We start from the raw sequence: 13104 nt of genomic DNA on the forward strand, positions 1-13104 counted from the left end.
AATTCAATCAAAGTCAAGGATTTTATCACCTTTCCACTCGACTCCCTGAGTCAGATGCTTAAAATGTAACACCAGCAGCACTGTGAGTAGTTAAAAAAATCAACCTTTTGCACCATAGCTCAGAGAAGTGCCTTTTTGTTTTTTCTGTAGCCTAGTGGAGTCATTTGCAATCAGAACATGTTTTCAACCAGAGTGGTCTGCTACTGGCACCTTACAGGGGCTGGAAAATGTTGCTACTGGAGTGTTTCCATTACCAGAGTGCTCCCCAGTCAGACCAGTTTGCTGGTGAAGGAGTTCTGCTATCAAACACATTTGCCAACTGGGAAGCAGAAATTTGCTTCCTCTCACTCAGTGCAGAGAAAAGCAAAGTTTATTTAATCTGGAAAGTGGAAAGCAGGAGTGGAACAAGAATGACTATTGCTCTGTGCCTTTCCAGCTTTCCTTATGCCCCCAGGAATCTTGCTTTTTGTCTATCACCACTTCCAAAGCTCTCACTTCCTTCACCACACCTGGAGCAGCAGCGCTTTCAGCAGATAGGTCCTCCTGAGGCTCTATTGTCCCAGGCTTGGTCTGATGTGACAGAAGATGCTCATCCAGCCCACTGCTACTGTCAGTCCCCCCAGAAGACACCAACACTGGTGGTGGGAGAGAAAGGGCTGACTAGGAGACAGCACATCCAGTTCTGTTCTGCAGATTATGATGCACAAAATTAATTCCTGTGGAGTATAGGTATGGCAAACATATCCATGTGTGGGTTCCTATTCCATGTACCCTGCTGTGAACACAAACCAATTGGCTGAGCTGGAAGGTCAGGTTAGTTCCAGCAGTGCCCTGACCCCCCTTTCTGCTCGTCTTTGAAAGGGCAATCCCCCAAGTGTTAGCTTGGCAGTACTGGGAAGAGTATCAGCAGTCACAATAAGTAACTGATACTATTTCCTAAGTGTCTATATTTTCACTTCTGTGGAAAACATTTAGCTGATCTAGGAGCACTTAATTTGGGAGATGTAAGTGAATCCCAGCAAAAAGCGGCACTTGGAGGACCACCCGTGGATTTCAGCAGCTCAGATCCCCTGCAGTTAAACTAAATGTCATCACACTGTACACAGCTGCTGATTCCAGGTTTGCTAATTTGTAAAACAATGTGAAGAAGATGCTGCAGTTTTGAGCAGGGCAGCTGAATTATAGGTACTTAAGCAGCACTGTAGAGATATGAATTCTGTTTATTGCACAAACCTGCCTCTATAATTAATAGAAATCGTATCATTCCCTTGCTCTGTTTTCATTAATTCAGACTAATAGCTTTGGAAGATCAGAACGGATTAGGAAACACATTTTGGAAGAACAAGAGAGAACTAGAGGACTTCCTTGGCTTTTCAGCATCACTCCAGACCTCCTTCAGTGTGTAAGGAGCAAAATTACTAGCAATGCCCTGTGTGTGACAAACCAGCTGTTGCCATAATTGTAGCCTTGTTTTACTTTTCCCCGCTCCTGGGAGGAAAGATCCAAACTTCCCTGGCTACCTGTCTGAATTGAACATTATGAAATGTACTTTAAACCCTCAAGAAACAGCCACACAGTGCAAAGCCTTCTTAAACCCCAATTGCTCTCTAAGACCAGCACCAGCATGTCCCAATAAAAACAGGCTGCAGTGTTTACCTATCAAGCTACAAATGATCTGAACAACTGGCTCCTTTAGTGGAGTTTTATAGGCTTCTTTCCCTTCTCTTAGGAAGTGTAAATATATCAAGGTTTAACATTATGCTTTATTTATCTCAGTGGTGTAGTGTGTCACCATTCCCACAGAAGCACTGGTGATACTTTATTGTAGTAGAGAGGCAGGCACTGCACGAACCAGAGCTGCTGCAGGAGCTAGCTTAGCCATAGCCAGTGACATTTGAAACAGAGCACAGGCCTCAGTTTCAGTGCTATTTCATTATTTTGGATGCTCTGGGGACTGAAAGCAAAGTTTGTCCAGAGATGAGCATGAAAATCAGCTACTCAAGGGGCAGTGGCCTTCCCCTCTTGTGGTGGAAAGCTTTTCCCCCAGCCCTTTCCCTCTCAGGGTCAGAGGCACAGGAATAGGTATGTCTGGGATGACTTATTTTCCTCATGATTCGTTGAAAATTAATCCTAATAGCTTTCTAACATAAAGTTTGTAGTGACCACTGAACTGCTCTAAGGAGGGCCCTGTATTGATGTGACTCCGTGGCCAAATTTAATGCAATTAAATGATTGGATTTCGTTACCTATATTGACATGGTGTCAGTGACAATTTCCATTCTCTCTATTATTTCTATAAATAAAGTCATCTGCCATAATTAGAAAATATGAACGTGCTAAGACCTCCATTAATTCTCCTCCATATTAATCTAAGAGCTGGGCAGATGTTTATTAATACCTTGTTACACTGCATTCATCAGCTGTTACCAAGAATAGAAAGATTGGGACCTGACCTCATGCTGAAGGTTAAACAAGAGCAGATCTGGCCAAATCTTGGCTTCAGATTGATATTTTGACAATGTATTGGTTTTTTTATCAAAATGTTTTTTAGATTTTGAGCCCCTCTCTCTCTTCCTTTCCCTAAACTTCCTTTGGACCGTGTATGAAACTCAGTAGTGTTCCCCATCCTCCAGGATTGTCTGGTCTGATTTCAGTGGAGCTGAATTACATCAGCCTGTGTCCTGCCCTCTGCTTCTTCCACCTGGAAAGTATTTAAGGAGCTGGGTGAAACCCAGGTCCAGCACATTCAGTGCTGAGCGTCTGCTGACGGGTGCTTGGGGATGGGTGTGAGGAATAGCAGATATGGATGAACCTGCACCAAGCTGCAAGGAGGGCTGTGAGCAGCCAGTGGGACCTTTCAGACCCTCCTGGTATCCTGTGCTTGGCAGGTTTCAGAGCGGGTCTTTGCCCCAGGTCATCTCCCGCTGTCGCCTTCACTGGCTCTTTTGCCAAGAAGCTCCACCATTTAATTATGTTCCATGTCAAAGAGAGCTTAATCTTCCCTGTTTCTTTTAAATACTGTGTGTGGTAACCTGAGGTCACTCCCTATCATCCTCTCCTCTCCCATTTGCCTGGTGGTTGCTGCCTCTCCCCACTCTGTTCCTTCTCACCATCACCTGGGTCTGTTCTCTTGGCTGGTACTGCCCAGGGTCAGTGTCCATCAGGGCACCTCTGCTGACCTCGCAGTTTGTACCAGCAGAGTGACTGCCCTGTCACCTCTGCAGAGATGGCAGCTCTTGGCTCTGTCCGTGTGCATGTGGCTGTACCAAGGAGCTCTGCTGTTCAGCCTGCTGCCAAACTCCTGCTTGCTCACATTCCTGGTGTGCTCAGGCTGCCCACAGTGAGAGCAGGCGCTTGGTGGCTGGGGTGAGCCAGCCTGGGATGAGCCAACCTGGGATGAGGCAGTGCTGATTCACATCTGATGTTCTCAGCAACAGTGCACAAGATATATGTCTGTTCTACTGACTGCAATGGAGCCTATTTCTTGATTTTAGGAAAAGTTTAACTCCTGGTGAAACATGATGAACTTCTCCCGAAGGACTCATCTTTCCCAGGCTAAATGAAAATTTTTATCTGGTAATAATTGTAAATTTTGTAAGCTCTCCACACTAAAGTGGATGAAATGAAATTATACATGTCTTGCGACCTTTTTTCCACAGAAAACTACGCTGTTGCCATTCCTCATTTAAAGCCAAGCAAAGCAGGGCTGTTCACAACTGGGATTTACTTTATAGGGTAAGAGGTAATGCACTGTACTGGGTGAGGCAACACTTGGTCTGAACCTGCCTGTATATTTTTGTCTGGGCCACACCTGAAATGAAACTAGAGCAAGTTGTGAGTTATTCAGGGCTGGGGATGGCCTTTCTGTACTGCTGTACCCAGCACAGTCCAGTTGGAGCTCTTGGAATTCATCAGGCCTTGAAGGAGAATTGAAATAATTTCAGATTTCAGGATAGGCATGACCCAATCTCTACCATAAAGTCATCAGCAGGAATCCTGAACTGATGAACTGGCTGATATGTACTTTAAAGACTGGTGGTGATGACTGGCCCAGACCCATCCCATCCCATCCCATCCCATCCCATCCCATCCCATCCCATCCCATCCCATCCCATCCCATCCCATCCCGTTCCTTGGCAGCTTCAGAGACAACCAAAGCAGATGAAAATGGCTCAGCAATACAGAGACAGGTTTCATGTCAAAACATTTCTTGAACTCAGAAAAGAACACGGGTACAAAATTAGATCTTCTTTTGTACAAAGTTATTTTAAATTCATAGATATTAAATATAATTTTAAAAAAATCCAATGTTACTTCTATCACTTCCTAGCCCATGCCCATCTCCTTTGTTCTGGATGCTGCTTGTCTCTTTTTGTCTACCACCTTGAAATTTCCACTTTTTGCACTCTTTTTCCCCTTTTTGGAATTGCCTTTGAAGAAATGCATATAAAGAGCTATTCTTTGGGTCAGAATTTCAATTAGTTTTCAGTCTTACATTTCTATTTCCTGGGCCTGTACTTATTTATTATTATTTGCATTGAATTTTTGCCTGAGTGTTTGCATTGATTTTGATAACTCTGTGGGGTGCTTATCTGTACAAATAGATCAATAGCTTTTGGGCTGTACTTTCTGAAGCAATAAACTGAGAGACTTGCTTTGAACTTGAAAGCTTCTGTACTGCATTTATTAATACAGCAAGCTATAACAGATGTATGATCCACAAAATTACTTCAATCCCATGCTAAAGGAAGTAGATTTTCTACCTTTTCTTCCTGGTCATTTTTATTTAAACAGTTGCCAATCTTACACCTCCTTTTTTTCATTACAGACACCCTGAGTTCATCAGGGGAAAGGACACCACTGATGTCATGGTGACATTCTTTCCAGAGTTGACAGGTTTGGGTTAATTGCTGGTCCCAGTAGGCCAGAGTGTGTGGATCATCCAAGGGACTAATCTAAAGGGAGGATCTAATAGGAATCAATCTCCTACCTCAAATGAGAAATGTTCCCTTCTCGTAAAATGCAGCAAAACAAAACCTGCTCTAATCTGATCTGAATTAAAGTCAGGCACAAACTAAGGCTTTAATTTCTGTTTCTAGTTTGTTCAAGTAGCTCTTTGCACTGTCTTCCTCCAAGCCAATTTTGGGCTAAGTGAAAAAACACAGTTCCACAAAGTCTCTGAGTGAAGGCACCAGGAAGGCCGCAAGATAATAGCATAGAAAGATAAGGGGGATTAAGATTACTTCTGGGCTTTTTTAAGAAGCAAGAGGTGAAAAAGTTAATGGAACACTCAACTGGGAGACATTGCTGAGACCTGCAAAAAGTGATAAACCAAGATAGCTGGGTGAAATATCAGTGAGTGGCCAGAGTTTTCCATGTACATTGCAGCCTGCTGAATTCTGTGTGGATTATGGCATGGAAAGGTGCCTGACAGAAAAGGACAGGTCGGGGGACAGAAAAGGGGGTACAGGTCAATAGCCAGCCAAACATGAGTCAGAGGTGGCCAAAAAGGCCAAGGGCTTCTCATCTTGTACAGTGTGGCCAGCAGGACCAGGGCAGAGATTGTCCCCCTGTACTCAGCACTGGTGAGGCCACACCTCGAGTGCTGTGTCCAGTTTTGTGTCCTTCACTACAAGAAAAACATTGAGGGGCTGGAGCAGGTCTAGAGAGGGGCAATGGCACTGGGGAAGGGGCTGGAGCACAGGTCCTGTGAGGAGCAGCTGAGGGAGCTGCAGGAGTTTAGCCTGGAGAAAAGGAGGCTGGAGGGTGTGTGTAGGGGACATTAATTGCTTTCTACAACCTCCTTAAAGGATGTTTAAGCCAGGTGAGGGCTGGTCTCTTCTCCCAAGTAACAAGCAAGAGGACAAGAGTAAATGGCCTGAAGTTGTGCCAGGGGAGGTTTAGAATGGCTATTAGAAAAAATTCCTTCTTCAAAAGTGTTGACAAGCCCTGGAACAAGTTGCCCGTGGAAATGGTTGAGTCATCATCCTTGGAAGGGTTTCAAAGAGGTGTAGAGGGGTCATGTAGGGACATAGTTTAGTGGTGGACTCAGCAGTGTTGGGTTAGTGGCTGGACTTGGTGATCTTAAAGGTCTTTTCCAGTCTAAAGGATGTTATTATTCCATACTGAGAATTTGCTTATATTGTTGTGGAAATTGGATGTTACTTTAATCGCCATGGCAAGTTTGAGTGGATTACCCTGTAGAGAATAGCAGCCACTGCGAATCCAAATCCAGTGGACACCTGATCCAGCTGGTGTTGAAGCTGATGAAGTATTTTTATTGCACTTAATGGGCATTGGCCTCAGCCTCAGAAGAGTGCACTTGAGATTGAACTTCTCTGCCTTTGCAGCGATTTTATTAAATTTGCAGAGTTGGTATTAGATTTGCTCAGTGGTATGAGAACATTACTATTCTGTTAAATTACTTTTTCAGTTAATAATATATTCTTTTCTACAAAGGTTTTACTTTCTTAAGTCCTTTTCCCCTCTTTGCCTTCATCTGGCTGGGGAATTCATTCTCCATTTCTGCCTTGAGCTACTACACGCTGTTATCTGGCAGGGTTAAACAGCTCTCATCCACTTCTCAAAGGAGTGCTCTGTATGCTCAACTGTATTTTTGTTCCTTGGGCAGGCTGTCCCTTTCTTACTGCTGGAACCAAAGCAAGAAGAACCTCATGAACTATGAGGAAACCTAAATCAAACCAGTCTCCTGACCCCAAGTTCTTCCAGGTCAAGGCTCAGCACTAACTTCTGGGAAAGCCCTCCTCATTCCTGAGCCTTTTCTGTCCAACAAAGAGATACACTTTGTGAGCCCATTCCCAATGAAACAGATCTCTGGGATCCAAACTGTATTATATCATTTGTACTATTTACACCTGTAATACCAGCAGCATGCTAAGGGCTTTGAAGAGATCTCGGAAGACAAAGTCCCTGCCTAAAGAGCTTAATATTCATATTTTATTCAAAATATAAAAATATACACACTCTGAGTCTGTAAGATACTGGATTAAAAAGGCTTTTCTCCTTAAATTAGCTCACAGAAATCTAACCCCCTGAAGAGAGCGAATGAGGCAGCTGTGGAGGGAAGGGACCCAGCAGTACAAAGTGTCTCTCAGCTGCCTCATCTGGAGATGCACTTTCAGCCTCAGCTTGAGGTCCTTACAGACACTTTTATCCCTGTGAGCCCAGCTGGGATCAGAGGGCCAGGTCCACCATGGCCCCCCTGCATGGTGTTCTTTGCACAGAAGCGAGTCCCAGCCCCACCCCACCTGGAGTGGGCGAACCAGGGGCGATGTGATGGAATTGGAGCCTTTGGATCTTCAAGTGGCAGCCCTCCTTAGTGGAATAAGATCAAATTGCTCATCCTTTTACTTGGGAGTCAAGGGTGTGCAACGCACAGTTTCTCAGTTCTGACTGCTGTGCACAAATCACACTATTCCCACTATTTTGACGCAGTACAATTATTTGCTGTTTCTATGCACAACACAACACAACGTCAACATTCAAATGTATTATATTATTTAAGGAAACCCAAAAAATAGCATATGAAAAAATCTTTTGGAAAAGGTTGTACTCCTACATCAGGTGCCCTTGAAATTTGATGGGTCTGGGAGACTTTTGCCATAATGGACAACTGTGTCAGTGAAATGGAGCACAGTGTTCAGGAAGGGAACAGTGACTGATATACTTTTGAGGAGAGGGAGGCAGTTACATGTTAACAGTTGAGACATGTGACAAGGGTTCAGAGGCCATAAGTTCCAGCTTGTTGCAGAATTTTATCGTGTTTCCACATGAATGATATTTGGTTAGATATTGTAAGCACAGTACGGGAAAATTAGGATTAGAAAATGACTAAATTAAACTGAAAATTGGGTAAAGAGATGTGGAAGTAAATGTAAGTGCTTCACTTGTAAGGGACTTTGCCCTCCAAGGAATATTTTTTTAAATAGCCTGTGAATTCTTATTTGATTTAAAATTTTTCCCATTACAGACTCTAGAGATCTTGCACAGAAATCTGATGGGGTTGTAGAAGAACTGTAAAAGAACAACAACAGAAGAGATGTAGGTTGAAAGTGATGCAATGACCTCTCTTTTGTGAAGTGCTTTCACAGATTCCTGGGAAAATTTCTGGGATTCATTCCTGGCCACAACACAATGACAAAAATACTTCACACAAACCTCACCAACCCACTCCTGGTTCTTAAGAAAATATCTATTACAAGGCTAAAATCCACATCAGTCTTTCAGAATTAATTATTTCTGAAACCCAAGTGAGATGCAGAGGAAACTGCACACAGACACAGGACATAAATAACTCTGGGTATTATCTGCAAACGAGGGAAATCACCCAGAGGTGGCAGGCAAAGGAGATGGTCTGTGCTGGACCCTAGGGTACACCAACATGCCCAAGCACCTGTGCCAGGGCACCTTGCCAAATGCACCAAACTCAATCCACTTCTGATCAATGGCACTTTGAATAACACAGGAGTTGGGATGCTCCACAAACCAGCCTCGTGCTGACACCAAAACGAACCAGATAACTCAAATACACAAAATGGAAAAAGCAATAGGCATTAGTGAAAGAAAAGAGTGGGTGGTGCATAGCCCCAGTGACTGTCTCAGTATACTGCTTTTCCCATGAGGATCTGGAAGATCTGATACTTCTCGTACTGATTACCGAGGAACATTGCAAGAGTATTAGAGACGGGGGAGAGAGATGCAGAGCAGTCTGATAACTTACCATGATAGTAGCTACTGAGTCAAAATTACATCCAAGGCTTCCCTCTTCAATCTGTGTGGTTTGATGATGCTGATTTTATCAGCAAGGTCGTTTTAGCACCCATGCTTAATCCAGAATCTATTCTGATATTTGTTTAGGAGATTTGAGTAATCTCTTTAAGAGAATTAACAAGTGCTGGAGTCCTAAAGAACAATCCTCTCTCAGCTCTTACTGGAGCAGAAGGATTTGAGGTCAAAGTTAGGTGAAGGTTTTTTTAAGGCAATCTGGAAACAAATGGAATTATCTTTAGAGCAAGTCACGTTTTGGAGATTAGAAGCACAAAGTTTGCAAATGAATTTAGGTTGGTTTTGGGTTAAATTTTCTGTCTGTCCTGGAGGCAACCCATGGCCTGCTGCATGATGCAGGTATTGACAGGAGGGCAGAGGATCTCGCTCTGAGATTTCCTCTTTGAGCCATGTACGACTGCAGTCAGTGGCCAAACAACATGTGACAATTTACTGCCTTATTCCAATGTCACCATGTGCTGCCTGTTGGTTTTTCATGACACAGTGAAGCCCTGGAACTCTGTGTTGGGAGGTAACATCAAATTAAGAGAGTGGATGGGAAAATTCAGTGAAACAAAGTCACTGATGCTCAAATGCCAAGCTGTTAAATCTTCAGTAAGTCTTGGTTCAGAAATCAGTCATTGTTTTTATAAATAATTAGAAATATAATCAGTGGATACAAGGTCAATGTTTGCTTGAGGGCTTTGGGTTAAATTTTGGGAGGGCCTTTGAGGAATTGTCATTGAATCTTCACACCTGAAGCTACTCTCTGTTCTGGGGGTTGCATGGGTGTAGCATAAACAATTTCCACATGTTCTCATCTGGAACTGTGTGGCTGATATCACATAAGATTAGTTCTTCTCTTGCAGATAAGCTGAAGAAAATAATTAAAATACCACAAAGGCAATGCTTCCACGAGAGTCCCATCATGTCAGGCAGAACAGTCACCTAGCAGCTTGTGGCACTTTTGTGCTATTAACCCTTGCACCCTTTTCCTTCCCAGAAGGCTGATGGATTTTTATCTAGATCTAGAAACAAAGAAGAACACCCTGGCCTGCGGGGCTGAATGCTGTGGATGCTCATCTCAAGCTCCCTGCTGTTTCACAGCTGGCAGCAAGAGATAAATTTATCGTTTGTCTGATGGAATCAGGTCTCACTTAGAGGTGCTGCCTCGAGAGTAGAGGTGGGTTTGGGTATTAACTCATCTCAGCTTCCGAGCTTTGGAATGTCTGAAAACTCAGAACATAATTTGGAATCCTAAGGCCAAACACCCTAAACTTAAGAGGGGGTACTACAGCTCACCTAGCAAAGGTTTACAGTGAGCTTTGCTATCCAAGCCATAACAAGGTTATGTTTGTGTGGCTGATAAATTGCAATAGCAATTATTTTACTGTAAAGACAAGAAAACCTCCCATTAAACTCATGAGAAGCAGTATTAAAACTCATTCTTCTACTTTTGAGAGACTTTTACATAGTGGTCTGGAGATGTTTTGATGTTTGGGGAAACAGCAGCTTATATGAGCAAATGGAAGCACCAAACATAGCATGTAGGCAATGTCCTTGGCAAAGCCTATAGAGTCAGGGGTAAAATGAGATATGGTGTTTGCCAAAGTGCATTTTCACAAAAGACACTAGGGGACATGGTAAATATTTTAGGGACATTTAATGGTGGACTTGGCAGTACTGAATTAATGGTTGGACTAGATCTTAGGGGTCATTTTCAACCTAAATGATTCTGTGAAATATTAAAAGATTGTGCTGATAAATTCAACACATCTCTGGAGGAGGGGATGCTGTAGGGATGTGGAGGATCCTTGACCTTAAGACACCCTCTGCATTTGTTGAGATCCACAAACTAATAGCATCCCAGCATCCTCCCTGTCTAGTGGCTGTTGCAAAACTGAGGTGAGCAGAGGTGGGAGAAGAGCACTGCAAGACTGTCCAGCCTGGAGGCTCAGAGGGTGCTAAAATCTCAACTGTAATGCAGGTCCTGGCATGTCTCCTTTAAAATGAATGATGAGGACTTGCTGCAAGGCAGCCTGCCTGGAGGAGGCAGCCAGACACATATCAAAGGGCCTGAGCAGGTCCCAAATCAGTGGGTTATCAAGTCAAATGCTCACTTGAGGGTCTTGGGTTAAATTTTGGTCCCCAAATCCACTGCTTAAAGGCACTTGAAGTGAGCTGTCTGAGCTGTCCTGCTGGTGTGGGTGCTCTGGCACGAGCAGCAGTGCTTCTGCAGATGGTCTGACCGTGCTGAACACAAGCCCTGCAGGATTAAATGCTTATCTTGGCACTTGTAAACTTCCGTAGTAAGAAGGCTTTAAAAGAAAGCAGCCATATGCCTGAGGAAAGGCATCATGCAGCGATCAGCCTGCATTGTTTACCTAAGCAGAGAGGCCAGGAGTCAAGCAAGGCAGGACCAGGCAGCCTAAACCCCTAACCTCTGACTGCCTTCAGGCTCCACAGCAGGAACTCAGCCCTCACCGTTCCTTCATGGTGATTTACATTCACAAAATAAAACCTGCCTGGTTTCCTTGAGAGGGTCCTCTAAACACCCCAATAGGAGGCTGGAGCCAGAGGTCCTGGCACTGAGAATGCCAGGTCCCTGGATGAGGTCTCTGGCAGGCACCAAACCCGCAGCTCCCTCTTCCTGGGTGACTGCCAGTGGTACCTTGGACTTTTGTTTTTCTAACACTTGCAAAACTGTCTGACAGCAAAATGGAGAAATAGGCAGTCCAGGTCCTAAAGCCCATGTAAAGGGAACAAGCCCTTGACAAGGGGAACAGGAGAGGAAAGAAGAATGTGGCATTTCCAGCTTTCTCAGTGCTGTGTGGTAGCAGACATGAAAAATGACCTCCATTGCTTAAGCCCTTAACCCTTAGTTTCTTCTGTTAATGTCAGATGAAAAATCTAGAAGTTTGCAAGTGTAGATGAAATCTGCATTACAGGAAGGCAAGCAGAGTTAAACAAGTCACTGAATGCTCATTTCTTCAGTTCAGCACAGCTTGATGAACTATTTGATTCATCAGAAACTCTACCAGGTCCCTGGGATCCATTCCTGATCTATTCCAGGGCAATACTGAACAGGTATTGCCCAAACTAGGGGACCCATGAGGTTGCTGAAGAAAAACTGAGATGAGAAATACCAACTGCTACTGTCTGGCTCAAAGGTTTGATCAGAACTTCAAGAAGAAGCAGAATCGGGTCTGATTCAAACTTCTGGTAACCACATCATCCCATGAGCAATCAGAACAGCTTCAGGCCATGCTGAGGACCTATGAGGCTCTGAAAGCTCAACTAAGTATAACAACTCAACTAATATAATCTGGATGATTATCCAGATGGAGACTTAAGTAGAAAGAGACAATATCTGCTAGCATTAACAAAAGCCTTGTAATGGACCTCTGTAATATCCACACTTTATGATAGCCTAAAAACACCTGGTCCTATGTCAAGCTCATCATTATTTGTAGAAACAAAATCAAGATGTGAAAAACCCGAAACGAACATACAAAACCAGGAGGTATTTCTTTGGTGGCTTGTCAGAGACAGGGTGCACAAGGGTGTAAAGGGTCTACAAAATTTACAGGTGAGAGTGCATGTAACTGTCATATGTGAGTCACATTCTTTCACCAGCACCTTCCTGTATGTCAGCACACCCAACTGGTTTGGTAAACACTGATAAGCACAACTTTCTTCTTTTGCAATCACTGTGACAGCAAATTGAAACCTAATGTTCACCACTAGTGCCTCACACACAGCAGTCTATTACTGGTAATAGTATCAGAAATTACTTGGTGCTGAGTAACCCAGGGTTTGGCTGTATCATGTGAAGGGAACTAGAAAGCAGTGTTATTCAAAGTGTTGTAACATCAAGACATTACTGGCAGGACGTTCCCTAACAACAGGACCTGTAAAAATGTGTGGTAAAGACAGTGGCTTTATTTTTCCTGTGTGTATTTGAAGGGTTAGATACAATGGGTAATATAGAGCATGTGACTACTAATGAAGGTATTAATATAGAGTTGCTAGAGTTTTTTTTTATTGTGAGCTACTACTAATAATCTTTATTTTCACATGTGAGTGGAAGCACACGATAAAGGCATTCCTAGGGAAGTTTGTGGATTTACTCTCCAGCCATGACTCACCCCTTACTCAGAGAAGCAAAGCCCAAGTGACCCAGCTGTGGTGAGCACAGAGCCCCCATCAAGAAAGTTCCCTTAGCAACAGAAAAACATCCAAAACATCTTCTACCTCCTGCTTGCTGTTCCTTGAAGTTGTTATGAGTAAATGGATGCAAAACCTCACACCTGAATTTCA

The 13104-nt window shown here is 43.6% G+C and overlaps 1 protein-coding gene across 4 annotated transcripts in view; it reads right to left on the reverse strand.

The window, feature by feature from the left end:
- Positions 1-13104, reverse strand: part of LOC138114647 (calcium-activated potassium channel subunit beta-2) — a 142905-nt gene that overhangs the window by 30156 nt on the left and 99645 nt on the right. The gene's annotated exons all lie outside the window — the stretch shown is intronic.

The sequence above is a fragment of the Aphelocoma coerulescens genome, chromosome 9, assembly GCF_041296385.1.
Source record: "Aphelocoma coerulescens isolate FSJ_1873_10779 chromosome 9, UR_Acoe_1.0, whole genome shotgun sequence".
NCBI classification, from domain to species: domain Eukaryota; kingdom Metazoa; phylum Chordata; class Aves; order Passeriformes; family Corvidae; genus Aphelocoma; species Aphelocoma coerulescens.